The sequence below is a fragment of the Xenopus laevis genome, chromosome 2S (assembly GCF_017654675.1).
Source record: "Xenopus laevis strain J_2021 chromosome 2S, Xenopus_laevis_v10.1, whole genome shotgun sequence".
In the NCBI taxonomy this organism is placed as follows: Eukaryota; Metazoa; Chordata; class Amphibia; order Anura; family Pipidae; genus Xenopus; species Xenopus laevis.
In genome coordinates this window covers 39,117,422-39,144,716 of record NC_054374.1, presented here as the reverse complement: position 1 = coordinate 39,144,716, position 27,295 = coordinate 39,117,422, and the positions used below count along the sequence as shown (strand labels likewise).

Below are 27,295 nucleotides of genomic sequence, written 5' to 3'. Positions count from 1 at the left end.
GCAACATTCAACCCTCTAAAAGTATTACCAATAAAATTGGGTGCACAATTCCTTTAAAGGGTGGTTCACATTTTGGTTTATTTTTATTATGTTATAGGATGGCTAATTCTAAGTAACTTTTCAATTGGCCTTCATTAGTTATTTGCAGTTTTCTTTAAAATCTCTGCAGCTTTCAGATGGAGTCACTGACCTTATTCAAATCAATGCATGGTTGCTAGGGTAATTTGGACCTTAGCAACCAGAATGCTGAAATTGCAAACTGGAGAGCTTTTGAATAACTCAAATAATACAAAATTAAACCACAAATAATACAAAATGAATACCAATGGCAGACTGTCTCAGAATATCTACAAGTTAATTTAAAGACGAACAACCCCTTTAATAGCGAGGCAGTTCATTCCTTACTTGCATGGGTGAACTATATACAATCTCAATGAGCATATACCTCCAACCTGACATCTTTAGTAAAGGTACGCTCTTCCCTCTACCAAAATTAAAGCATGTTGCGTGGGGGTCTGTGAAGGAAACAAAAGCCCTAGTCAAACCCTATTTCTCAAAATGATTGCCTTATTTCTACTGGCAGATTTGATAGGACAGAAGCATGGTCTGCCCAAACACATTTGTACATGTATGGCAACCAAGACTAACAAAAACAATTTACACCTCAAAGTTTTAAAGCTGAAATCAATTTTATTGTAAGGATACAATTATGTGTAAATAGGAAATGTTCAGTCCATATGTCTGTCTCTAAGAACACCTGTCTGTCCGTGTCTGCACTGCTTAGTATTAATGATAATTAAAGTCAGTTGCTTTAATGAAATTCTTCAATTCAATTCATTTAAACTTATTGCAAGGGCAATTTGTTCTTGTATTCCTGTAATTTTCTGTAACTGTAAAATAGAAAGTGCATAGAGAAAAAAGTAAATAGTTACCAGTAAAAATTAATTTGCTGTATTGGATCGTATTACTTTTAAGTCTTGAGATTCACTGATGTAAGAGGAAATTAGATTTCACAGCAGAAAATTAAAGCTTTTGCAGCAAGAACTGACAAAACAGATATGAAATTTACAGCAATATAGATTGTAGGGGGAGATATGAATATATCACTAAGTAGCAAATGCATCATTTACATTGGGGTTAAGGCAGTTGTAGCTCTGCAGTAGCATATGCATCACCCTATCCTGGCAGAGAGGGGTGGATAATAATACATTTATTTTTTTCCTACACAACAGCCCACATGCTATTTTTCTTGTTTTTTTGTTTTTTTGGCAGCAGTGAGTGCATGTAGTGCAGATTTTCTTTCAATGGCAGAGCAGTTTCATTTTACAGTAAAGGTAGTTTAATTATACAGTAAAGGTAGCTACATATTTTTCTTTTACAGGCATGGGATCCGTTATCCTGAAACCTGTTATCCAGAAAGCTCCAAATTATGGAAAAGTTGTCTCCCATAGACTCCTAAATAATCCAAATTTTTAAAGACGATTTCCTTTTTCTCTGTAATAATAAAACAGTACCATGTACTTGATCCAAACTAAGATATGATTAATCCTTATTGGAGGCAAAACCAACCTATTGGGTTTATTTAATGTTTACATGGTTTTCTAGTAGACTTAAAGACCCAAATTACAGAAAGATCAGTTATCCGGAAAACCCCAGTTTCCGAAAATTCTATATAATAGAATATACTTGTACTACCTCAGGACAAACAAAATGATTTGAATTAGAAGATATTACATTTTTCCGCATCTTCTTTTTCTTCCATGTACAGCAGTCAAGATAATTTTAGAAATGTGTTTATTGCCACAGTAACAATAATTTGTTTATAACTGCTTTAGCCGTTCTTTAATATCTACTAACTAACTCTGTGATGCTGATTCATAATTCTTACATATATGGCTCAAAGCCTTCAACTCTGTTGACTTAAGATAGCCATAAGGGCAGACATGGATAGTACACCAATCAATAACCCTGCAATCTTTTATTATAAGCGCTAAGTATTCTGTAAAGCATGCCTAAAAATAATTAATAGACCCGTTAGTGATGTTTCAATTTGGCCCATTAACTCCGATTATGTGTCCAGTTTGCAAATATAGGTATCACCTTTAAATAGCTTTTTTTATGCACAACTGACCATATCAATAATCCGGAAATCCGTTATCCAGAAACTGCTGAATTACGGGACGGCCTTCTTTCATAGACTACATTTTATCCAAATAATCCAGATTTTTGAAAATGATTACCTTTTTCTCTGTAATAACTTTGTACTTGATCTAACTAATTGGGCCCCTTAAGGTATGAAGATCCAAATTATTGGATCTTTAAAGGAGAACTAAACCCTAAAAATGAAGGTGGCTAAAAATGTCATATTTTATATACTGAACTTATTGCACCAGTTTAAAGTTTCAGCTTCTCAATAACAGCAATGATCCAGGACTTCAAACTTGTCACAGGGGGTCACCATCTTGGAAAGTGTCTCACTCACATGCTCAGTGGGCTCTGAGAAGCTGTTGAGAAGCTAAGCTTAGGGGTCATCACAAATAATCAAGGAAAAATGAGGTTGGCCTGTAATATAAGCTGATGCTACAGGGCTGATTATTAAATTTTGATGCTAATTGCACAGTTTCTGTGCTGCCATGTAGTAATTATCTGTATTAATTACTAATCAGCCTTCTATTGTGGCATTTATATTCTATGTGTACTGTATATTATGAGTGGGTCGCTAAACTCAGTAAGTGACAGAGCATGTGCAGTGAATCAGCAGAAAAGAAGATGGGGAGCTACTGGGGCATCTTTGGAGACACAGATCTTTACTGTGGTTGCCTTGGGCTGGTACAGAAGCCCAAAACATAATATACAACATTTCTACCTACTTCTTTAGTTAGGCTTTAGTTCTCCTTTAACAATAAGCGGACAGTTTTTCTCATTGTTCTAAAATCAGTTTTTACCATGTATGGCCACCTTTATGTTTACAATTCATACGATTAATTATTTAAATGTATATATATTGTTATGTTGCCACCAAGCGACCAAAGTGATATGACAGGGTGTTTATTTCCTTGTCTGTAAACCCTCCTATTCCATGTCTGCGTGTGTGATGTAAGTTCCTCCCATTTTTCCTTTCCTGTTCCTGCTCCTGCTTTCCATGTCTGATGAGCTGCTGCAGATCTTAGGGAGGAAAATATTCCTTTTGACCACCACGTTTCTCCATCCACTCTGTAAAAGAGAACCTTTGTGCATTCCAAGTGTCTGGTGAGTTCAGTTATCTGGCAGAGACTGCCCTCAGTGGTTGTAATCTCAGAGGAATTTCAGCCACTATCACAGCAATTTAGAATACGTGGAGATTAGTTGCCTGCAGTCAATCATGGCTTATTTAAGTCACAGGCTGACTTTAATGTGATTTTAATGTTTCAGGGGGACAAACCCACCCTTTATCCCTATCATTCAATATGTTGGCATATGGTTATTACAGCCAGGCAGTCAGGGAATCAAAGTAACATGAATAGTGGACAAAAGAAAGTACAGGTGGGAATTTTATATACAGTAAAATTGGTCATTGATCACAAAAAAACTGACCAGTACTGTTGGTAAAGTTGGAGTCAAATAACGATTGGAATTATAGGACTGCTGTACATATAGGCTGGTAAAATGCCTATTTCTAGATAAAAAATCTAGATTTCTAATTGTATCTGTTAGATCAGGGTTGCAATGGGTCTAAACAATCTGAAGTATTTGCACAATGAAATATCAAGGCCAATATATAAGGGAGATTCAAAATATGCCTTAAATATTAACGGGATGTACAAATAGGCGCATATTTATCAAGGATCGAATTTCGAATTGAAAAAACTTTGACATTCGAATTCAAAAAGACCAACTGAAATTTTTGGTTGAATAGGTCTGTTTTCGATCGAATAAGGTCCGTATTCGGCCGAATTCGAATCGAAGGAATAGTGCATTCGATCGAATTCGATTCGAAGCTTTTCCCCAAAAAAACTTTTCAAAGTCCATAATTGACTCTAAATAGGTTCTAGGAGGTCCCCCGGCTAAAACAGCAATTCGGCAGGTTTTAGGTGGCGAATTCAATTTCGATATTCGAATTTGGACTGTTCCCTAGTCTAAGTACACAAAAAATAGCTCAAAATTCTAATTTTTTTCATTCAAAAATTTACCTTCAATGTGATGCTGCTGTATCTTCTGACATTTTGTGCTGTGCCGATATGGCTGTAATGTACGATATATGCCTTTATTTTGTATGGAGATTTACCGTGAAAAATAAAGAGAAGTTTCAAAAAATTTACCTTCATATTTAGGTTGTTTTATCTGTGTACCGAATGATATGTTTGAGATAAGATTCTGGAAACGTTGAGGTAACTTTTCAAAACTTTCACAAATTTTTATAAAAAATTATATTTGTTTGGATAAAATTGCAACTTGGTAGTTTGTAGTAGAAGATATATTTACCCAAATTGAATTATTCACAATCTGTTCTTTCCATAAATGTGTAATTTTCTAGGGTAAACCTACAGTAAGTGGAATGTTTAGCCTTGAAACCAGAAGTATGCCGTTTTGGTGCTTTGGAAATTTGGACCTATACAAGTTAGAATTCTCTATAAAACGTATATATTTGGTATTGGCGTTCAGGAGATATAGAACTTTCCAAATCTGCTGTGTTCTCGTGCATTAAATAAACTATGTTTCTGATATTTATGTTTGTATTATAGGAAACATGTTTTTTTTTTTATTTCTGAACATTTTAATTCAGCAGCTCTCCAGTTTGCAGTTTCAGCCATCTGGTTGCTAGGGTCCAAATTGCCCTAGCAACCATGCATTGATTTAAACAATAGCCTAGAATATAAGAGAGGCCTGAATAGAAAGATGAGTAATAAAAAGTAGCAATAAGAATACATTTGTAGCTTTACAGAGCATTTGTTTTAGATGGGGTCCGTGACCCCCATTTGAAAGCTGGAAACAGTCTGAAGAAGAAATAAAATAATTAAATAAACTATACAAAATAAATAATGAAGACCAATTGAAAAGTTGCTTATAATTTGCAGCTCTATAGCATACTAAAAGTTAACTTAAAGGTGAACCACCCCTTTAATGAAAGGCAAAATAAAGAGATCTTGAGGCAGCAGACTTCATTTATACCTATTGTTACACTATTGTTAAATGATCATAGTTTGCTTGAGTTTGGCCAAATTTAATGTAGAGAACTCATAACCAATTCAAATCCTTTGTTTTATAGTGATTTTATCTTTAAACTTTATTAACCAAATTTACCTTTAAATGGAAGGATTTTAGGACTTTTGATGCTCCCCTCTGTACATCAGACTAGAACCAAGAGAGAAAGTGTTGAGATGCCAAACTTAACAGTGCCTGGTTCCCCCACCCCAGTCAGAAATTCTTCAATTAGGCCAACAGCCTTAACCTTCCTGCCCCTCTGTGTGCGCAAACTGTACCTTTACTTGTACTCATAGATGCAGCAGTTGGGGGTAGAGTCCTGCAACGGGCCGGGTACCCGCGAAAACCTGCGGTACCCTGCAGGTTGCAGGTAGAAGTTCCGGGTGCGAGTATAGACACGGGTCTGCGGGCCGCGGGACTTCTCAATAGCGGTTTTTACTCCTTTTTTCTGATCATGCCTACTTCCGATGATGTCACTTCCGGTTTACAATAACAGCACTTCCTGATTCTTGATGGTCAGCGGGTCCGGGTTGTGGATAAGGTACTTGTGGGTCGGGTAGCCAGTCCAATCGGGTAAGAATGCAGGTTGCGTGTCCGGGTTGCTGATTGCAGGTTGCGGATACGGGATCCAAAAAATAGACCCGCGCAGGACTCTAGTTGGGGGACTTTGGAGTGGCCAAAATTCTTACTGGAAAGCATGCCTGGATCGGCTGGGCCAAAAAAGAGCAGAGGCCCACCTGTCTTTTTTTTTCCTGGTGTCCCATCGGCCCAGTCTTACTCTGAGAACAGAGACTTGTCTAGGTTGGGACAGGCAGGTGATATGTTTTATTTAAGGGGAGGTTTTATGGGGCGATATGATATGAGTCTAACTCTCCAAAAATTAGCAGTCTTACTAAAGAACAAGAGAAACTTATACTCCGTTCAGAGAACCAGGCCTCATATTTTGGGTGCTGAATGCAGCTGTATTATTTTTATCCTTTATTTATATATTGTTAACATATTCTGCAGCACTATACAGGGATTATACATTATCCACATCAGTCCCTCCTCCATTGGAGCTTACAGTCTAAGGTCACAGAGGTGGGCATTTGAGGAGGAAACTGGAGTAATAGAAGGATGCTATTCCTGAATCCAGCACAGGGCTGCCCATAGGAATAACATAGATTATGTGGGAACAGTGCGGATAGGAAGGAAATGTTTCTGTGCTGATAACTAATAATTTCTACAAAATACATTAGGGCTCAATTACAAGCTCCGTGTGCAAAGTTCAAGTTTGGGTGCAAGTAGGCATGTTTTTTTACCCACAATCCAACATTTTTTCACACAATTTCAGTGTAACTCTGGCTGCAAGGTGGCCCCTGGCACAATTGTGGGTGTTAAAATGTGGGCTATCATGCATGTCCCACTATTGGGCTGAACATTGTGCTGGGTGATGTTAGAATACTTTGACTTTGAATTTCATTTCCAGCAATTGCCACCAAAATGGTGGTATTGGTTGTAAATGAGTTTTATTGTATGCTACTATATATTTATTATTCTAATAAACGTATAATCAAATTAACCTACAGCACTGGTTCCACATTTACTAAGTAAAAGCAGTGCATTTTTAGTGGCTTAGTTAATGCTGTAATGTGGTTTATTCTAATGATACTAGCATTTTAAATGTAGCATTATATACAATTCTTTAAACCAAAGTGACATTTACAGATCCAGAACCTCCATCGTTATTCTTGGCCCAAGCCATTAGAAACTAGAACCTGTTGTGTATTTTCTTTTCAGCCTCTGCTCTATTCCTGTGGACACAATCCAAGGTCTGTATAACATGGAGTCTTATTGGACCCATTATCTTTTCCTTTATACAAAACAAGCTGCAAAAGTAAATATTCTTATGGTTTTATTGCTTTAACATCTTTTTACAGAATATTAGCAGGCCTCTTTAATGCCTAGGGATCATCATATTTCAGCTTTTATCCAAATCCCACCAGAGTTAGGTTTTCAGGAGAGAAACAAAACAAGATTTTATTTTTTCTTATTTTTAATCATGTAATAATTTAACCAACTGTAGTGGAAGTTGGCGCACATACTTTTTCACATGCAGTCATACACATAAACCTTACTCTTACTTATATTATTAAAATGGTTTTTAGAAAAGGCTTTTCCTGTATAGGCCCAATCTGCATTAAACCTTAAAGAAGAAGGAAAGGTTAAAACTAAGTGAACTTTATCAGAAAGGTCTATATAAATATACCAGTAAACCCTCAAAGTAATGCTGCTCTAAGTCCCCTGTCAAAAGAAACACTGCATTTCTTTCCTTCTATTGTGTACACATGGGCTTCTGTATCAGACTTCCTGCCTTCAGCTTAAACCTCCTTGCCCCAGGCGTGAGCATGCTCAGTCAGCAGGGAAAGACTCAGACAGGAAGTGATGTCACACAAAGCTAATACTGCAGCTGCTATCCTAATCAAACAGAGAGCTTCTAGAGCTTTTTACTCAGGTATGGTAAAACATTTTACAGAATAAATATAGCATTCTAGCTTGCACTATTGCAGCTATTGGCAATAAAATGCCTTGTTAGCTTTCCTTCTCCTTTAAAACTTTGTCCAGCAGTAAAGGTTTCTTTATTCCCCATAGCAGTCTTCTACTTCAGTCAGTGGTCTCTTAGCCTGTAGATAAATGCAAGGCCAAGAATCAGTCCCTCCACAAGCATCAGCCTTCTCTTGTGACACACAGAACAAATGATTTTGGCACTGAAATGGTGTGCCGCACCAAGTTTGATACAGTGGATCCGAGTGCAGTTGCATGATAACACTGATGCCCCATGTTGCATTAGCATTAGATCGTTTTCATTAGTTATTGCATCTTCAATTAGACCATAATATCAGTTCTCATCTTTAACGGCTTCACTAGTCCGGAATTGTTTTTAGTTCTCTAAAAACAATATATTTTTATTTATTGATATTAATTTTTTTTTAACAATAGTAAGGTCTACTATCAAGGGTTATTTGAGAGAGAGAGAGAGAGAGAGAGCTCTGTGGTACTCCAGTAGAAACACCAAAATGATATTATGTAGTGAGAGAAAAGAATGCTGAATGAGTGGCTGGACAGACAGTACCATTTTAGTGGCATTTCAGGTGGTACCTTACCAGGGGCATCCATTCAAGCTGAATTGAAATTAGGGATGCACCAAATCCACTATTTTGGACTTGTCGGAACCCATGAATCCTTCGCGATACCTAACCAAATCCTAATTTGCAAATGCAAATTAGGGGTGGGAAGGGGAAAACATTTTTTATACAGCTTTAGGACCTGTTATCCAGATTGCTCGGTACCTGGGGGTTTCCAGATAATGGATGTTTCCATAATTTGGATCTTCATACTATAAGTCTACTAGAAAATCATGTAAACACTAAATAAACCCAATCGGCTTGTTTTGCTTTCAGTAAGGATTAAGTACATCTTAGTTTGGATCAAATACAAGTTAGTTGGGATCAAGTACAAGGTACTGTTTTATTTATCACAGAGACAAAGGAAATGATTTTTAAAAAATTTGATTATTTGGATAAAATAGAGTCTATGGGAGACAGCCTTTCTGTAATTGGGAGCTTTCTGGATGGTGGGTTAGTGGGGATAGCATCAGGTCTGCTCCAAAATGGCATTGTAGGTAATAGAGGGTAATGTAGTAAATATCACAAGGTCTGAGCTAGGCCTAATAACCTATAGCAACCTAACATTAAAGTACAGGTATAGGATCTGTTATCTGGAATCCATTATCCAGAAAGCTCCAAAATATAGGAAGCAATCTTCCATAGACTCCATTTTAATAAAATAATTTTAAAATTGTAATCATGTATTTGATCCCAACTAAGATTTAATTAATCCTTACTAGAGGCAAAACAAACCTATTTTTGAGTATGGAGATCTAAATTACAGAAAACCCCAGGTCCCAAGCATTCTGGATAATAAGTCCCATACCTGTGTATCTTAACAGCTGTCATTTCTATGCATAAAATCTATTTACAATGCAAAATTCAGATGTTTTGCCCATGGTGTTGAAGAAACAAAAATAAGAATGTAAAGTTAAATTGTTCTATACTGAATTTCATTGGTTTAGAACCAAAAAGGCAATGCTCTAGATCATCATTTATTAAAGCACTTTTGGTGGTAATTTAATGAGGAAATACGTAATTCCTTCAGTGACAGAGCTGGGCCAATACGTTTTTAGAACACGGATGCTGTAGTAGAGGGTTTTTGAAAGTGTGGCAATGTTATTTAATATGTTAGTTAATAAACAAAAAACCACAATAGGTTTTCTGCAGCTGACCCATCCCCATTCTCCACAATGATTGTTGTAGGCACAGATCTCCCTGGCAATTCATAGTTCTGGCCCTGGTGGCAATATCAAGTTTATTTTTGAAGACTTTAAATGGAAACTAATGTGCTTGCCAAAAAACAATCCAGTTCTCCACCACTCTCTATATGTTTTTACTATCACTTTCTCTGCAGTCTCAAGCTGGTCCCAGAATATCAGTCAGTATATTAAAGGTATGGTTCACCTTTAATGTAACTTAGTATGTTATAGGCCAGTGATCCCCAACCAGTAGTAGTTCATGAGCAACATGTTGCTCTCCAACCCCTTGGTTGTTGCTCTCAGTGGCCTCTCCTATTCATATTCAAGTGCCTTATTCAAATCAATGCATGGTTGCTAGGGTGATTTGGACCCTAGCAACCAGATTGCTGAAACTGTAAACTGGAGAGCTGCTGAGAAACATGCTAAATAACTCAAACTGTCTCAGAATATCACTCTTTACATCATACTAAAAGTTAATTCAAAGGTGAACCTCCTATTCATATTCAAGTGCCTTATTCAAATCAATGCATGGTTGCTAGGGTGATTTGGACCCTAGCAACCAGATTGCTGAAACTGTAAACTGGAGAGCTGCTGAGAAACATGCTAAATATCTCAAACTGTCTCAGAATATCACTCTTTACATCATACTAAAAGTTAATTCAAAGTTGAACCTCCAAAACATCCGAATTTTGCATTGTAAATAGATTTTATGCATAGAAATGACAGCTGTTAAGATACACAGGTATGGGACTTATTATCCAGAATGCTTGGGACCTGGGGTTTTCTGTAATTTAGATCTCCATACTCAAAAATAGGTTTGTTTTGCCTCTAGTAAGGATTAATTATTATCTTAGTTGGGATCAAATACATGATTACAATTTTAAAATTTAAAAATTATTTTATTAAAATGGAGTCTATGGAAGATTGCTTCCTCAATTATTATCTATCAGAAACCTGGCTACTGTATATTACATGCCTTACAGCTTAAGGGCCTGGTAGGCTCGAAATGTTGGGGCCTGGTAGGCCCGAAATGTTGCCTTTTGTATGTGGGCTTAGTAAATTATTCTTGTTTGTACACTGTTGCAACCCAATTCAATGTGCTGCTGGTATTTTTTAGATATTGATGTGACCCGGTGACAGGAGTGGGTCCCCCAGTACAGCACCTGACCCAAAAGAAGTGATGCTTGGGGAGGTGAGCTTTGTAAAAAGTTTACATTAGAGGGCACATTTACTAAGCTCGAGTGAAGGATTCGAAGTAAAAAAAACTTTGAATTTCAAAGTTTTTTTTTGTGGGTGCTTCGACCTTCGAATAGGCTACTTCGACCTTCGACTACGACTTTGACTTCGAATCGAACGATTCGAACAAAAAATCGTTTGACTTTTCAACCATTCGATAGTCGAATTACTGTCTCTTTAAAAAAACTTTGACTACCTAATTCGGCATTTTAAACCTACAGAGCTACAATGTTAGCCTATGGGGACTTTCCCCATAAGCTTTCTAAGCTTTTTTTGATCGACGGAAAATCCTTTGATCGATGGATTAAAATCCATCCATCCAAGACACTGTGGGGCAAATTCACTATGCGCCGAAGTGCCTAAAGCTAGCGTCAATTCGCTAGCGTTGGGCATTTTCGTTACTTCGCAAAATCACTAAGGAACGCTGGCGTAAATTCGCTAGTGTTACTTCGCACCCTTACGCCTGGCGGATTGGACGTAACTACGCAAATTCACTAACGCGCGCATTGTACTGAACGCTACCTTTTACGCTAGACTTCCTTCTCCACCTCAGACCAGGCGAAGCGCAATAGAGTAGATAGGGATTGCTTTAAAAAAAGTTCAAATTTTTTCTAAGTCCCAAAAAACGCTGGCGTTTTTTCTATATTATGGGTGATAGGCTGAAAAAGATTGAAAAATGTTTTGGGGCTCCCCTCCTTCCCCCCGTACATTTCCTAACTCATGGCAACTTAACTATACAGTGGGCACATGTGTAGTGCAAAATAAAAGTTTTATTTGATGTTTTGAAGGTTTCCCAGGCATTTGTAGTGATTGATCGTATTTGGCGCCGAATGCAAATCAACCATCGCTAGTGTAACTTTGCTTCGCTTAGCGAATCAACGCTAGCGCAACTTCACAACCTTACGCTACCCCTGAGCGCAACTTCGGATTTTAGTGAATTTGCGGAGCGCTGGCGAAACTACGCCTGGCAAAGTGCGGCGAAGTTACGCCTGGCGCAACTACGAATCTTAGTGAATGTCCCACTGTGTGATGTCAGTAATGTACCTTTTTTTCCACATTTCTGTAGTGAACAGATGTACTGCGGATCACAGGTCTCTTCATCACTTTGTGCTTCATGGCTTTTTCTCCTGCTGACCCTGCAAGATGTCTTTCGTTTCTCTCTTCTTTTTCCCAAGCAGTGCTTTCATTTGTTCCCTAATTGTTCCTCAAACTGCTGCTTGTTGAATTAAAAAAATACTATATACCTTGAAAATAAAGTTCTTGTATTGAGATGTAGTGCTATTGTCAGGCGCTAATGCTTGCTTGTTGGTACCTATTCATACATAAATTAAACAAGCAATAAACTACTGCTATATACAGAAATATCTGATATGCTAATGATATTGAGTTATTTATCACTTCACCAGCAGCAGGAGAACAACTTGCAGGCATATGATCTTCTAACTTCTTTGAAAATTCTAATCACGTGAGATTTCAGTTCGGAAAGCTTGTTGGAAGGAGCCAAGATGACCCGAAGCACGGGAATGAGCCAAACAAGTGCACCGGAAAGATCCAAAGCCAACCACACATCGGAAAGAGCTGAGAAGACCTGAAGAGAAGATTTCCGGAAGAAGCTGGGCAGATCCGAAGATCGGGACACCGCAGGACATCTCTGCAGCTATCTGGGACAACGGGACAGGCATCAAAAATCGGGACTGTCCCACGTAATGCAGGACAGTTGGAAGGTATGCAATTGAGTAGGCGTGGCGAGTGTATCATACAGAGAGGGCATTGGCCTTGGGGTCCCGTTGATAAATCCGGGCCTGCTCTTTCATTAAATTCTAGCTGGGCCTGCACTTATAGTGAACTAAAATGGATTTCAGAATATACTCTTACATGTGAAGTTTACCCCTAAAACGTTTTTTTGCATAATGAATGAAAATGTTATTACATTGTATAAGCAACTTTACAATGCATATAAATTAATTATTTAAATTATTAAAATTTCAGAAAAATTATTTTTGGGTGGAAAACGCTTTAAAGGGGTAGTTCACCTTTAAGTGGTATAGTGGTATTCTATGTTTTATGATAATATAACAACTGACCTATTTACTAAGTGGGTTTTTAATACTTATGTCCTGTGTCAAACTTGAATAGCATTTGACTCTTGATTTTCTTGAACTGAAACCTTTGTGTTCTATTCAGCACACCTGTTATTTTCTATTTAACCTGTGTCCTTTATCCTTATTCAACCTGTATGGCTGCCCCTATGGATACACAGCAGCTCATCTATAGAAAATTGTTTCTGAAGCACACACAATTTTGAAAAGTGCAGGGAATAGCACTTTATATTCAAACGCTTTCTTTTTTTATGTTACTGCTCCTTTAAAGTACAATGAAACCTCATATACAGTATGCGTATATATATATATATATATATATATATATATATATATATATATATATAACTTATATATATAATATATTTTCCAATGGTAGAAAGCACTCACGGCACACGATTCTCATAAAAACGTGAACAACGTTTATTCAATCTCCATATCGACACATTTCGGTCCACACGGGACCATCATCAGCATAGTGAACAGGAAGTAAAACACACTTTTTATACCCCTATTAACCAATCAGTGCATTATATCCATTATTATAGCAGATTAGTAGTCAGCACAACTGTAACTCTCTTCTTTGGCTGGGTGCACGTCCTCCAATGGCCACCTTCCACTGGCAATACTGGCGAAGAAATTAGTACAGCACCCACTGTTTAGAATAAAACGGCCTTTATTGGACCAAGGGCATTACAGCAACCAACTGGTCTTTTATCAAGCTAACCAACATGTGATTCAATAGTGCTATTTATACTCTCACACACCATCTAGTGGACATTTTGTATCAACTAATATATATAAAACATGGACCAATCAATAAATCATTGTTTTTCATGTGCTAACATATAGTTATAGCAATACACAACACCAGTGAACAATAATAATTTGAAGACGACCAAATTTGTAATGTGAAATTATCTGTAAGACATAAGAAGTAATAAAAAAGATAAAAATCAGTATAAAAACATATCAGAGTAATATTAAAATCATCGGAAGATAGGACTCAAATCATACTCTTTATTTAAGCCCCCCGGTTCCAGGGTTTCCAATTTTCTAATCCAGTAGGCCTCCTTATACAATAGCTCCTTCAGCCTATCTCCTCCCCGGCGCTTAGGCTCAATAGTTTCTATAATCTGAAATTTTAACTGATTAATTCTATGAGCATGCTCAATAAAATGCCCAGCCACTGCTTGATCTTTTTTTCCCGTCCTAATCACAGATTTATGCTCACGTATCCGTTCATGGACCGTTCTCTTGGTTTGTCCCACGTATGCTAGTCCACATGGACATTTGATGACATATACTGCATACGTGGAACTACAAGAATAACGTCCTCTAATTTTTATGGGGTTACCCCTTCTGGGGTGAAAAACATTTTCCCCTATTTGTACATTAGAGCAACAGTTGCAATTAAGGCACGGATAGGATCCTATTTTTCCCCTAATTTCCATATTCTTTTGTTTACTATCTCTTCCAATATCTGAATGCACTAGCATTGAACCAAGTGACCTCGCTTTCTTATAGGCTATAACTGGGGGTCTGTCAAATGCCGTTACTTGGGGTAAGTTATCCTTAACTAGTGGCCAGTGTCGTCTTAGAATATTAGCAACCTGTTTACTCAGGGTGTTGTATTCCGTTACAAATGTGACATGATTTTCCCTATTCTTTTCTTTTCCTTTTAGCATCTCTGTTCTTTCCTGATTCTTTATTACCTCTAATTGTTTATTTAGGAGATTATCTGGATATTCCCTCTCACGAAACTTGTTACACATTTCTGTCAGTCTCTTCTCTTCTATCTCGCTTGAGGTAACTATTCGCTTCACCCTACTTAGTTGGGATTTGGGTAATGCTCTCTTTAATTGTGGTGGATGAAAGGATCGATAGTGTAGTAATAAATTTCGATCTGTGGATTTTACATACAAATCTGTCATTAGGCATCCATTTTGTTTATACACCCTAGTGTCCAAAAATGGGATCTCCTCCAGATGGGCATTAAGGGAAAATTTTATAAAAGGTAGGGAATTATTTATTTCCTGTACAAACCTCTCAAGGGTCCAATATGGCCCCGCCCACAACCCAAACACGTCATCTATATAACGCAACCATTTTTTGCAGTATGTTTTAAACAATTCATTGCCATATACGAACTTTATTTCGAATTGATTCATGAAAATGTTTGCGTATGCGGGGGCCACATTGGACCCCATTGCCGTGCCTCTTATTTGCATATAGAAATCATTCTCGAATTGGAAATAATTGTTATGCAAAAGTAATTCCAAACATTGTAAAACAAACTTTTTTTGTGAACCATCCATAGAGTCATCCTTTAGGAGCTCGGATGCAACAGCCTTCCACACCCCCATCATGTGGGATGGAGGTGTAGAGACTCTCAACATCCAGAGTCACCAACCAGATACCTTCGGTATCTTGTGAAACACTTGTTAATGTAGTCAAAAAATCACTAGTATCTCTAATGTATGACTGATGAGCCACTACATATGGTCTAATGACTTTGTCAACAAAAATTGCAATGGGGGAAAGAATTGAATCCACACAGGACACAATAGGTCTCCCTGGGGGATGTTCTAAATTTTTGTGTATCTTAGGGAGGACATAGAATACTGGAGTAAGAGGACTACGTTGCTGTAAGAATGCTGCCAATTTCCCATCAATTATTTTTATCTCCAATGCTTCATTAAGTAATAACTTAATTTTTTGTTCTATTTCGGTTATTGGATTTTTATTTAATTTGTGATACGTTGTATCATCGCTAAGTTGGCGTAATATCTCAGCAACGTAGTCCTCTCTATCCAGCAACACCAATGCACCTCCCTTATCGGCCGCCTTGATAATGATCTCTGGTGAATCTACCAGATTTTGCAATGCCTGATATTCATCTTTATTCAAATTATTAGGTAACAGATGTATATCCCCCTTCCGGTATTTTTCTTCCAGTTGTTGAATTTCCCTGGAAACATGCTTAATATACGTTTCTACAAAGATGTTGTCACACTTAGGCATAAATGAACTAAGGGGTTTAAGATCTAAAGAGTCACTACAGAAGGTGTTAACTGGATTGGATATCTCCCATTTTATTGAGCATGCTCATAGAATTAATCAGTTAAAATTTCAGATTATAGAAACTATTGAGCCTAAGCGCTGGGGAGGAGATAGGCTAAAGGAGCTATTGTATAAGGAGGCCTACTGGATTAGAAAATTGGAAACCCTGGAACCGGGGGGCTTAAATAAAGAGTATGATTTGAGTCCTATCTTCCGATGATTTTAATATTACTCTGATATGTTTTTATACTGATTTTTATCTTTTTTATTACTTCTTATGTCTTACAGATAATTTCACATTACAAATTTGGTCGTCTTCAAATTATTATTGTTCACTGGTGTTGTGTATTGCTATAACTATATGTTAGCACATGAAAAACAATGATTTATTGATTGGTCCATGTTTTATATATATTAGTTGATACAAAATGTCCACTAGATGGTGTGTGAGAGTATAAATAGCACTATTGAATCACATGTTGGTTAGCTTGATAAAAGACCAGTTGGTCTGAAACGTTGCTGTAATGCCCTTGGTCCAATAAAGGCCGTTTTATTCTAAACAGTGGGTGCTGTACTAATTTCTTCGCTTATATCCATTATTACACATATGGTGCCAATATGATTAGCATACTTATTACTATTAAAGTGCACATATATCATTTAATACTACAGGACATAACTAGTTAAAACAAACGCCTAAAAATCATCGGTGTGTCATATAAAACACCCACTGAATCTGTGTTACAATATGGAGATTGAATAAAAGTTGTTCACGTTTTTATGAAAATCGTGTGCCGTGTGTGCTTTTTAGTTTCTACTGTTGGATTACATTACATTTGGTTAGCACCAGGCCATTACTGTGGTGAGTGCAGATTTTCGGTGAATATATATCTATATATATATATATATCTATATATATATATGTATATATATGTATATATAAACCTGAGAAGTTCCCTCGCATTTTACACCACCATAGTTTTGTGGTAACGCCAATGTATAATGCATAATGTATTTCCCTGACATTACATTTCCCCCGGATCTTACACCATTTTTTCTGGTCCCCTGAAAAAACATAAAAAAGGGAGATACAGTACTACTATAATGTCAAATAATGTTTTTATGGCATGCCATTAACTCCTTAACACCTTAAAAACTCATAGCCATAGTAGTAAGCAGTTTCTTTATCAACCCCCCTCTGTCTATCTTTTGATCCACATAAATGACATTGTACGTAGTTTTAATTTATTCTTTGGTAAAAAATAAAAAAATTTATTGCCAAGGGCTCCTTTCAGGACTTTGGGCCATTAGGCAGTCATGACCACATCACCCCTTGTGATTATACTTCTGCTTAGGAGCTAGGAAACTATTCATGTAGCAGTAGCTGAGTGCTCAGCTGCATAAGATGGCTAAAGAACAAGCTGTTTCTTTCTTTGTCAGTGGGAGTATGTATATTAAACACATTTTTTTGTGCCCAGTGATGGTGGGTAGCAATCAGTAGACGGAAAACTAAAAAGAGCATCTTAAATGCTGCATTTAAGTAAGACATGGAAGAAACAATGCCAGAATCTTTTATATTCTGCCTGATTTATTATGACAAGGAAACTGCTTGATAATAAATGGTATATTTGATGTATTGTTACCTACATTGCTTGACTTTTATACTATCCTATACAAACATGTCAGTGCTTTGCACTCCTCTTTTTTGACTAGTTAACTGCAACAGTAATTGACATTTCCATTTCACATTACCCCATTATGGTGAATATTTCCAAGAAATCTTCCACACGGAAGAGATGAATGTAACTAGTGAAGGTGATATATCTGTTGTGGTTCTGCAAATTAAAGCCTGCTTTTAAACTCAGCTCTTTAAAAAGGGTACCTATTGTCAAAAAATATTATCCCCAACCAAAGGTGCAGGCTAATAGAGCATGCGCTCAGGTTGGGGCCTCATCTTACTTATTTGACGTCAGAAACGTGTAATTCGCTCTGACCAACATGACCGCTTACCTCGGGATCTCCCTTCCGGGGCAGGTGGCAATTTAAAAAAAAAACTACTGTGTGGAGTGTGAATTTGATATGTTTTCTCTTAGGCGTTTAGAACAGGGGCAGATTCTGGGAGATTTAGTCGCCTGTCGACTAATCGCCTCTTCTTCGGGGCAACAATCTTCCTGAACTACCTTCCCCCTGCCTTCCGCCTGCTAAAATGAAAAATCGTCTGCTGCAATGCACTTGTGGCGCTTAGATTTCCAAAGTCGCCCGAAGTTTACTTGTGAGGCAACTTCAGGTGACTTCAGGAATCGAAGCGCCGCGAGTGCATTGTCGCATCTATTTTTCATTTTAGCAGGGGGAAGGCAGTTTTGGGGAGACTTCCGCACTGAAGAAAAGGCGATAAGTCGACAGGCGACTAAATCTCCCTGAATCTGCCCGTGTGCTAAAGCCCTTAGGAAAGGTAAGGATATATTGAAGAGATTGTATATACAAAAAAAGAAAGAGTCTCACAATGCACTCAGAAGATGCTTTAAAAAATCCACTAAATTTTATTTAAACAATATCATTTCTGCCAATCACCTTTACCCAATATGGAAATAGATCAATCTAATATACCATTTAATATTAAGTTATAAATGAACACCAAATTAGTTTAAGTTCACCTTTACCTCATGAATTTAAGTAGTTCATGTGATGAAAAATCAATTAATATAAATTCATCTATGTACAATTAATTTAGCGTTTCCTGTATTGAATTAATTAGTTAAACCACATTTAAAGGTAGATAGTTCAGTGCCATCTAATTAAAATGAATTAAGCATGAATTCAGAATTACTTTGTATAACATTTTCATTACTAAGAAATATTTTTTATATGTTTGGGGTAAAGGCATACACAACCCTTGTCCACTGGCACATTTCAAACGCTCCTGATTGCCCCCTGTAGCGCCTACAAAATTAAATAGGAAATACAGAAGTTGGTACTTTTCAGTTTAAAAACATCCATTCAGGGCCGGACCAAGCCGGCTGGGTGCCCTAGGCAACCCGGCAGGCCACACTGCTCCAGCTCCCCCTCCCGCACGCTAGACCGCAACTTCATATCGAGCCGGTAGGACAGGGGACAGAGGTGGGATTGAAAGAGGGGAGGTGGGAGTGACAAAAGGAAAACGATGGAGGGGAGTTGGAGTGACAGGGGAAAGCGACAGAGCGGAGGGGGAAGAAAGACGGAGGGGAGGGGGGAGAGAGGTGCAGAGGCGAAAAACAGAGGGCTGCAAAAACAGAATAGGGGTAGGCAGAAGACAATTTAAAGGGTACCTGCCTAGTGTCCCCCTATCGTTGCGCCCTAGGCAGGTGCCTCTTCTGCCTACCCCTAGTTCTGGTTAAATGTGTTAATATATATGCAAGGTTATGTACTTCAGGATTTGATTTTTGTGGATAGCAAACTGTGTAACTCTCGGCAGTGTCACACAGTGGCTGCTAAAGCAAATACTGTACAGTACCATCTTGCATAAGCACTCTGCACTTGCAACTAGAAATGACTCAGATAATGATACAGAAAATGTCTGTTGAAAGCAAAGTTATTTATTTAAAAAAAAAAAGGCAACGTTTTGGGGGTAACCAACCCTTAAGCTTGAGGTTTGAAAACTGCTTTGTTTCATTCTTTTGCTGTTATTGATAACGATCATCCATTTTTCTGTGTGGGCATGCTGATTTTGTTATATGTTTTCATTCACTGTCCTTGTGCTCAACTACCTCCCTTTTCTGTCTGCAAAAAAATTGAAGAAATACTTCTCAGTCTCAACAGGTATAGTGTTCATTGAGGTTGCATTACAGCAAGATCTATACTGATAATTAAAATCGAATTTCCTGTTCATTTGGAATCCAGTATCTGAAACAGGATACACTACGTATTGCAGAGATATTTGAATTTAGGAGCAGGGCTGTGGACTGCTATAGGGGGACTGACAGTTACTCTCTTTTTTTTTTGCAGCAGCAGCAGCACATGGACCCCAGGCCAGTCCCTCTCCTTTTTGCTTCCAAGATTTCTGATGGAAGCCAAAGTGATCATGTAACAAATACTTTATACTTTTTCTTCATCATACTTGTTATAAGCAATTAAGGAAGAGGAGCACATTATTAATGATTACAGGTATCATTTTTGACAAGACAGTAGACTTGATACCATAGTAATTTTGAGGTCGACAGGCTCGCATACATTTTATAAATCTCTCCTACTTGTTAGAAATTCACAAGGAACATACTGTATAATGACTGATAATTTATAATAGAAATAATGTGAATTGTTTATTTTTATTTAGAAGAAATGCTCCTGCACCCTTTCTGGTTTTAGACAGGCAAGACATTGCATGTTTACTTTTTGCCAAAGACTCATATTAATATAATGATGTATAATAATGTCTAGATCTGGCCAAATACCCGCAACAGAATTGACCCAACCAAATCCAAACCAATATTTACATATTATTTAAAAAAAAATGTACCATACAAAACAATGTTGCTTTCAGTTGTCCAGAGCTGTTAAGTCACATAACTTTATATTGATCCTGCTAATTTGGTTCATTCCTACACACACCAGTAAAGGGATGGGTTTTGCAGTGCTAGTGTAACTATTAGTTACATGCTTTAGGGAAGAGTGCTCTCAGGATCTTGGTAGCAGCTCTGGTAACCTGATAACACAAAGCACACTAAAAAACTAAAGGTGGCCATAGACGCACAGATAATATCGTACAAAACGAATTTTCGTCCGATATTCGGTGCGTGTATTGTGGAAAAAGAGGCTTGTCGATCGGGCTAGACGGAAAATTTTGATCCGGTGCCTTTGAAGGGACCCATATATCAGCCATTGTTAGTGCTGAATCGTCAGATACAGGTAGAATTCTATTGTTTCTTCGCGTATATCTACCTGTATATCTGACGATTCAGCTCTACACGTGTGTATTGAAACGAACGATCTTTCTTGGAAAGATCTTTTCCAAGAACGATCGTATTTGTTACGTCTATGGCCACCTTAAGGCACACATTCATTTGCTCTTACCAACAAGCATTCTTTGCTAAATGTCACATTGGTATTTAAAAATAAGACTTCTTGTTGCTAAATCAAAAACAACATATTGGTAGTGCACAACCACAGGAAGGTTGCTCAGCCTTTCACTGATTCAGTCCCCCTTATTTGCAACAAATTTGGCCCAATTGGTACACGTCACTTTTAAATACAGATGTTCAGGTTTCATTTGATAAAGGCTATTGAACCCGAAACATGTTGTGTTTTCCACTGCCTGGAATAAAAAGTTGTTTGCAGTAATACTGCTGGAGTTCCTCTTCCTTCTCCTATACTTGGATCAGGTTGCATTTAGACAAAAAGGCTGAACCTGATTAGACTGAAAACAGATACATATCCATCTACTATGTTACTTTAAAAGAGAGGGATAATGGTTAACCATTGGGGGATGTCAATTTATAAAGGACCCCTTATTTGCTTAGCTTTGCTTTAAAGGACCAGTAACATCAAAAAAAAATTTAAAAAAATTAGTTAGTATACAACGAAAAATAAACACCAAGACAAATAAAACTTTTAAATTGCAAAGCCTTTATTAAGAAATAACTTACTGAAACTCCACTTCCTGTCCTCTTCAGAAACGGCGAAAAGGCGACCATTAATCCAGCGGTGCTCGATTTCTCCTCCCTGGCTGTATTCTGCATTGAAGAGAGAAGAGGATGGAGCGTGATGGGGCCGCTGTTCTTCTGCAAATAATCCTCACAGCATTGGCAGTAACAGCGATACATGGAAAGTGTATTTTCTATGCCAGATATGATGGGCAATGCTGTGCTCTTTGTCACTATGTCACTACAACCTAGTACGGAAATTTGAGTTGCGCTGTACCTAGCATCTCGGCGGAACTGAGCGAGTCTGCGTTGAAGAGTGGGGCTGGGTCGCTCCGTGAAATTCGGGGATTGCCTGAGCGCGTGACCCTGACTTGTAAGATAATGTGTTGTCGCGCAAAGCCCCCCCCCCCACACGTTTGTATGGGAGCTTCCGTGCCGGTATTTAGATCTGCCACCCTGCCAGCGTCTCCAGCCTGAGACCCGTGCGCTTCTCTAATGGCGCCTGTCCCTATGTGCCAGAGGGGGGTGTTCATGATAGTAATGGAGCGCAGCATTGGCCATCATATCTGGCATAGAAAATACACTTTTCTATCGCTGTATCTGCGCTTGTCGCTGAGCGTGACGGGGCTGCTGTTCTTCTGCAAATAATCCTCACAGCATTGGCAGTAACAGCGATACATGCACTTTCCAAAACCTGAGCTGAGCAGCCAACCCCCTGTCAGCCTGTGATCTATTCCCAGGGCGTATCCTGCAGGCTTGATCATACTGCCTCTTGCCTCTGCTACACGCAGGACCCCAGCCTATAGACCAAGATTCAGGGTGGACACACTGTGTTTTGACCCCTCACTCTACCATATGCAAACTCTACACCTGGTACTGAGACCAGGTTGGCATGCTGACTAGTTGAACTGAAACAAAATCCGCGTGCCCGGCACTCTATAGTCTCCAACAACTTACCCTCAACCTACCTAAGCGTATAATATACCCGCAACAGACAATGCGCAGCACTAAAACACAGAAAACAAAGGCTGATGCAGCTTCCAAATTGGAACAATTTATAAGACACTCTCCTCAGAATGGTGCAACTTCGAGCGGCACCCACCCTGAACCCAGTAACTCTTCCCCCTCGCTGACGCCACAGCCGGATGCTGCTAGATGCAATTGCAGATTGCCGGACATCGCTGTCTACTAAATTAGAAGAGGTAAAAACAGACCTCTCTCTGCTGAGGGCAGACATGCAAAACATGAGGGAACGGGTACGGGAAAATGAGAACAGAATATCCACCTTAGAGAATACTTGCAACCCCCTACCTGCTACATTGACCTGCCTAGACACAAAATTCAAAACCTGTCTGGATAAACTAGATGACTATGAGAACAGGCAGAGGCGCAACAATGTTCGACTGGTGGGTCTCCCGGAGAGAGTGGAGGGAGCAGACCCGGTAGCCTTTGCCGAATGCTGGCTCCGAGACTCCTTTCCAACGGCCTCATTCTCACCATTCTTTGCGGTTGAGAGAGCCCACCGAGTACCAGGCAAGAACCCCCCGTGGGGCAGCCCTCCTCGACCTTTTTTAATCCGGCTCCTCAACTTCAGAGACCGAGATGCGATTCTGCAGGCAGACCGTCAGAATCCAGATATCATGATGGGTGGCAGGAAGGTCTCTGTGTACCCGGACTTCTCGGCCGAACTGCAGCGCCAAAGGGGAACTTTTACAGCAGTCAAACGACGACTTTGCAAGGCCAATTTCAAGTATGGAATGCTATACCCGGCTAAGCTGCGGGTCCAAGCTGGGGACAGGGCCCTCTTCTTCCAGACACCATAAGAGGCCAGTGACTGGTTGGACTCCCGGGGCACTCCATCCCCAAGGGTCAGCCCCAACAGACAAAATTAGGAAACACGCAAAGGTTGAGAAGGACATTTACCGTCATGACAGGTGAGACTACCTATTCTTAGTACCCCAGGACCATATACCCCTGTTTAATGCCACTGGAAACCCACATACAGGACATACACAATGGACGCAGTTATCTAACTACCTTACTACCAGTGGCAAAGAACTACACTAGTAGGCGTCCTGGACTTGAGAACATCGGCACAGCGTATTTTTGTGCCACACACTATGCTCAGAAGTTAGCCATGTGCACCCCACGAGCACGTCTCTACTTACTTTAATTAAGGGATTAATACGTGCCAAGTTCTAGGTCAGGTTGGGAGGGATGGTTTTTTATTGGGTCAGCTTCATTTATGTTGTTGTTAATTGTTGTATGTTATGGTTCAATGACGTAAGACCATATGACATTCTATTGCCACACATAGCGGTTACACATTACCCTGTAAGCCTAATATTCACTACACAATATGGAGGGCACACTTAAAATACTCTCCTGGAACATCAGGGGACTGAACTCCAAGGTTAAACGGGCACTGATATTTGACTATGTTAAAAAATATACCCCGGACCTCCTAATGTTGCAGGAAACCCATCTGATAGGTCAAAGATTGATGGTGCTCCGGAGACCATGGGTGGCCCGCTCCTATCATGCTACTTTCTCCTCCCATGCCAGAGGTGTATCTTTTCTAACCCGTAAAGGTATTCCATTAGAGGTAGAAGATGTGATCACCGATCATTATGGGCGGTTTGTACTGCTTGCATGTACCCTATCTAATCAGCCCCTTACCTTGGCCAGCATATATATATATATACCCCCACCATTTAATGTTGACCTACTAGATACCATTATGGGTATACTGATGACCCTCCCACCAGCTCCCATGTTACTCATGGGAGATTACAATGTGATCTTAGACTCTAACATGGACAAATTAATCCCCGGTCCTCAACCCACACCCAAATTCCCGGCGTGGATGCAAGCAATGAATCTTACTTATTTATGGCGCTGGAAATATCCAGACCAGAAGGCCTTCTCATGCTTCTCTGCCACATATAACACCCTTTCCCGTATTGATATTGCTTTTGTATACTCTGACCTCCTCCCCCAGGTAACCTCTGTTGAATACCTACCCAGGGCAATCTCCGACCACTCCCCAATTATGATACACTTGGATACCCAACAGGTTGCAAAAAAAGCATTATGGCGTCTTAGCCCCTTGTGGCTTACACATGACTAGGTCAGGGAAGTTAACGACAAATTTTGGGAGATCAACCCCGGAACTGCTCCTCCTGGGATGGTGTGGGAGGCAGGGAAAGCCACTCTTAGGGGTGTCCTCACTTCAGCAATCAAAGGGGTCAGGAAAAAGGCAAAGGAGGAATTAGAGGAGAAAGAAAACAGAAAGATAGAGGCAGAGAAAGAGTACACCACCCACACAAGCCCAGACACCCTACAAAAGCTCAAGGCGGCACAAACTGAACTAGAGGGAACCAGAGTCAAACTGACACAGAAAAGGTTACTCTATGCTACACAGAGAACATTCGACCAGGGGGGAAAAAATGGGAAGATCCTGGCGTATCTCTCTAAAGCCCAGACCCCTTCCAATACCCTAACTACCCTAAATGATCTTCCTCCCTAAATTTCTTTACATCTTCCACAATTCATCAATCTTCATTCCACAGCAATTCTTTACCACTTTGGATAAAATGCAGGCCGCATTCCTCTGGGCCAATAAACCCCCTAGGTTTGCTAGAGCCAAGCTCAAGGCACCAATTACAGAGGGAGGTCTAGGCCTCCCACACTGGCAATTTTACTTCTTAGCAGCACAGGTGTACTATGTTCAGTGGTGGTTCGCCCCTGATCCCATTAATCCTAACGTTCCACTACAGGCAACCCTAGCTACCTCAATTGAGTCACTGAAATACTTACCGTTCCGCAAGATATCCGATATTCTAACGGATCATCCAATTATTGTGACACCCTGTAAAGCATTGCAGAAGATAATGCAATTGTACAAGCTGAAGCCACCAATTCTTTCTCCAGGCCTGCCACTATGGGGAAATTCCTATCTACCCGATTTCCAACAAATTGTACAATACCGTGTGTCGCCTCAGTGGGGCATTCGCACCCTAGGAGAGGTGACCAACGCTGGGGCATTGCTGCCCAGAGATCAAATTAAGCACACTAGAACTGGAGAGCTGCTCCCCTGGTTCTCATACTTACAACTTCAGCAGACATTTCGGTAGCAATTCCAGAGAACTATAGTGCCTTTTGCACTCACCAACATTGAAACCACTCTCCGAAACCCCTCTTCCACAAAGCTGGTCACCACGCTTTATTCTATGCTTCTCTCCACACTCCAGTCCCCCTTTTCCACAGCTTACACGATATGGCACCAGGACCTGCCAGAATTAGACAATGAGGACTGGGAGGAGGCAACAGGTAAAGCATATGATTACTTGATCTCTACAAGAGACAAGCTGATCCAATTCAAAATTATCCATCGACTCCACCTGACCCCTCAACGCTTACATCGTATGGGGATTCGGGACTCCTCCCGTTGCCCTAAATGCAATGCCTCTGGGGCTGACTACCTTCATCTAGTATGGCTATGCCCACAAATTTATCACTTTTGGGAACAAATTTTGAACTTCATCCAGAACACAACATCCCTGCCGAAAATACTAGCACCCAAGACTTGCCTTTTTGGTATCATAGATGATATTGGTTTAGACTCGGCAGCTCGTACTCTGTTTAGAACCTTGCTTTTCTATGCCAGGAAGTCCATCCTTCTACAGTGGATGGCCCACTCTTCTCCAACACTCACCAGTTGGCTCAATCTAGTGAGAGCGCATCTCCCACTGATACAGCTTACTTACATGGCAAGAGGGTGCCCGCATAAATATGATAAGGTTTGGGGTGATTGGGTGGAAGCTATAAACTAACAACATCTTGTTGCCCTCCTCCCTGTGACTAAATAGGTAAACTGAACCCACCCCCTGGTACTCCAGATCCCTGATGACGTCATGTGTTAACTCTTAATCTTCAACGAAATCACTGTATCTGAGATATTTTGGGATTTAAAACCACTGTTGTATTGTTTAATGTTTTTTCTTTTTTTTCTTTATGTTATAAATACATAAATAAAAACCTAAAATAGGATTAAGTACATTTAGCATATTGGCAATTTTTTTTTATCCAGATTCTTCCTTGACTAGAAATGCTGTGTTTCTGTGCTGCAGGGCATTCATCGACCCTGTATATTTAGAAGCCTGTGGAGAAAACTCTGAAAACTAGTTCTAAAACCTTTCAGCAAAACCCAAAGTAGTTCAAATAACAGAAAGTATTTTTGCTGTCAACACCAATGGATACAGTTTGACAATGACATAGAAATTAGTAGGTTTTGCTTCTGTCCTGAATCTACCAAAAATTCTTGCCATCCACACAGGTGGAGAAGTCACTTTAATGTTATCCTAATATTGTGTATCTTAGCCCAAAAGCGACTTGATCAAGGGCTCGTACACACGAGCAGTTTTGCCTGCTACCCCCTGCATTAACTTTTAAACAGTTCAGCCGCATGGGAGCACAGGAAAGAACGTATTCACTTTAAAGGGCCCGTACTCACACAGGCACATGTAAGCACCATACTCAAGTGGAACACAACATGCTGAATTCCTTTTGGAAATTACAAGCATCTGCATGAGTACAGTTTTGGTGGGCCTCACTTTAAAGCACCACATTCTAAACGCACTGTGCACTCAATTCAGATTGGTTGAAGGGCTGTTCACCTTTAGTGAAGTGAAGTATGATACAGAGAGTGATAGTTTGAGACATTATTTAAATTTTTTTTATGGGTTTTGAAT

The 27,295-nt window shown here is 39.3% G+C and overlaps 1 protein-coding gene and 1 long non-coding RNA gene across 4 annotated transcripts in view; both read left to right on the top strand.

The window, feature by feature from the left end:
• The first annotated feature begins 2,944 nt into the window (after positions 1–2,944).
• On the top strand, positions 2,945–22,444 carry LOC121400493. The gene is made up of 4 exons (XR_005965776.1): positions 2,945–3,249; positions 12,175–12,489; positions 19,909–20,067; positions 21,573–22,444. It is a non-coding gene; the product is annotated as an uncharacterized LOC121400493 (long non-coding RNA).
• A 63-nt stretch (positions 22,445–22,507) lies between these two features.
• LOC121393110 (protein kinase C delta type-like) overlaps positions 22,508–27,295 on the top strand; it is a 37,925-nt gene continuing 33,137 nt past the window's right edge. For all 3 annotated transcript variants that reach the window (XM_041583675.1, XM_041583674.1, XM_041583673.1), the window contains exon 1: positions 22,508–23,476. The gene's annotated coding sequence lies outside the window, so the exon portion shown is untranslated. The remainder of the gene's footprint in view (positions 23,477–27,295) is intronic.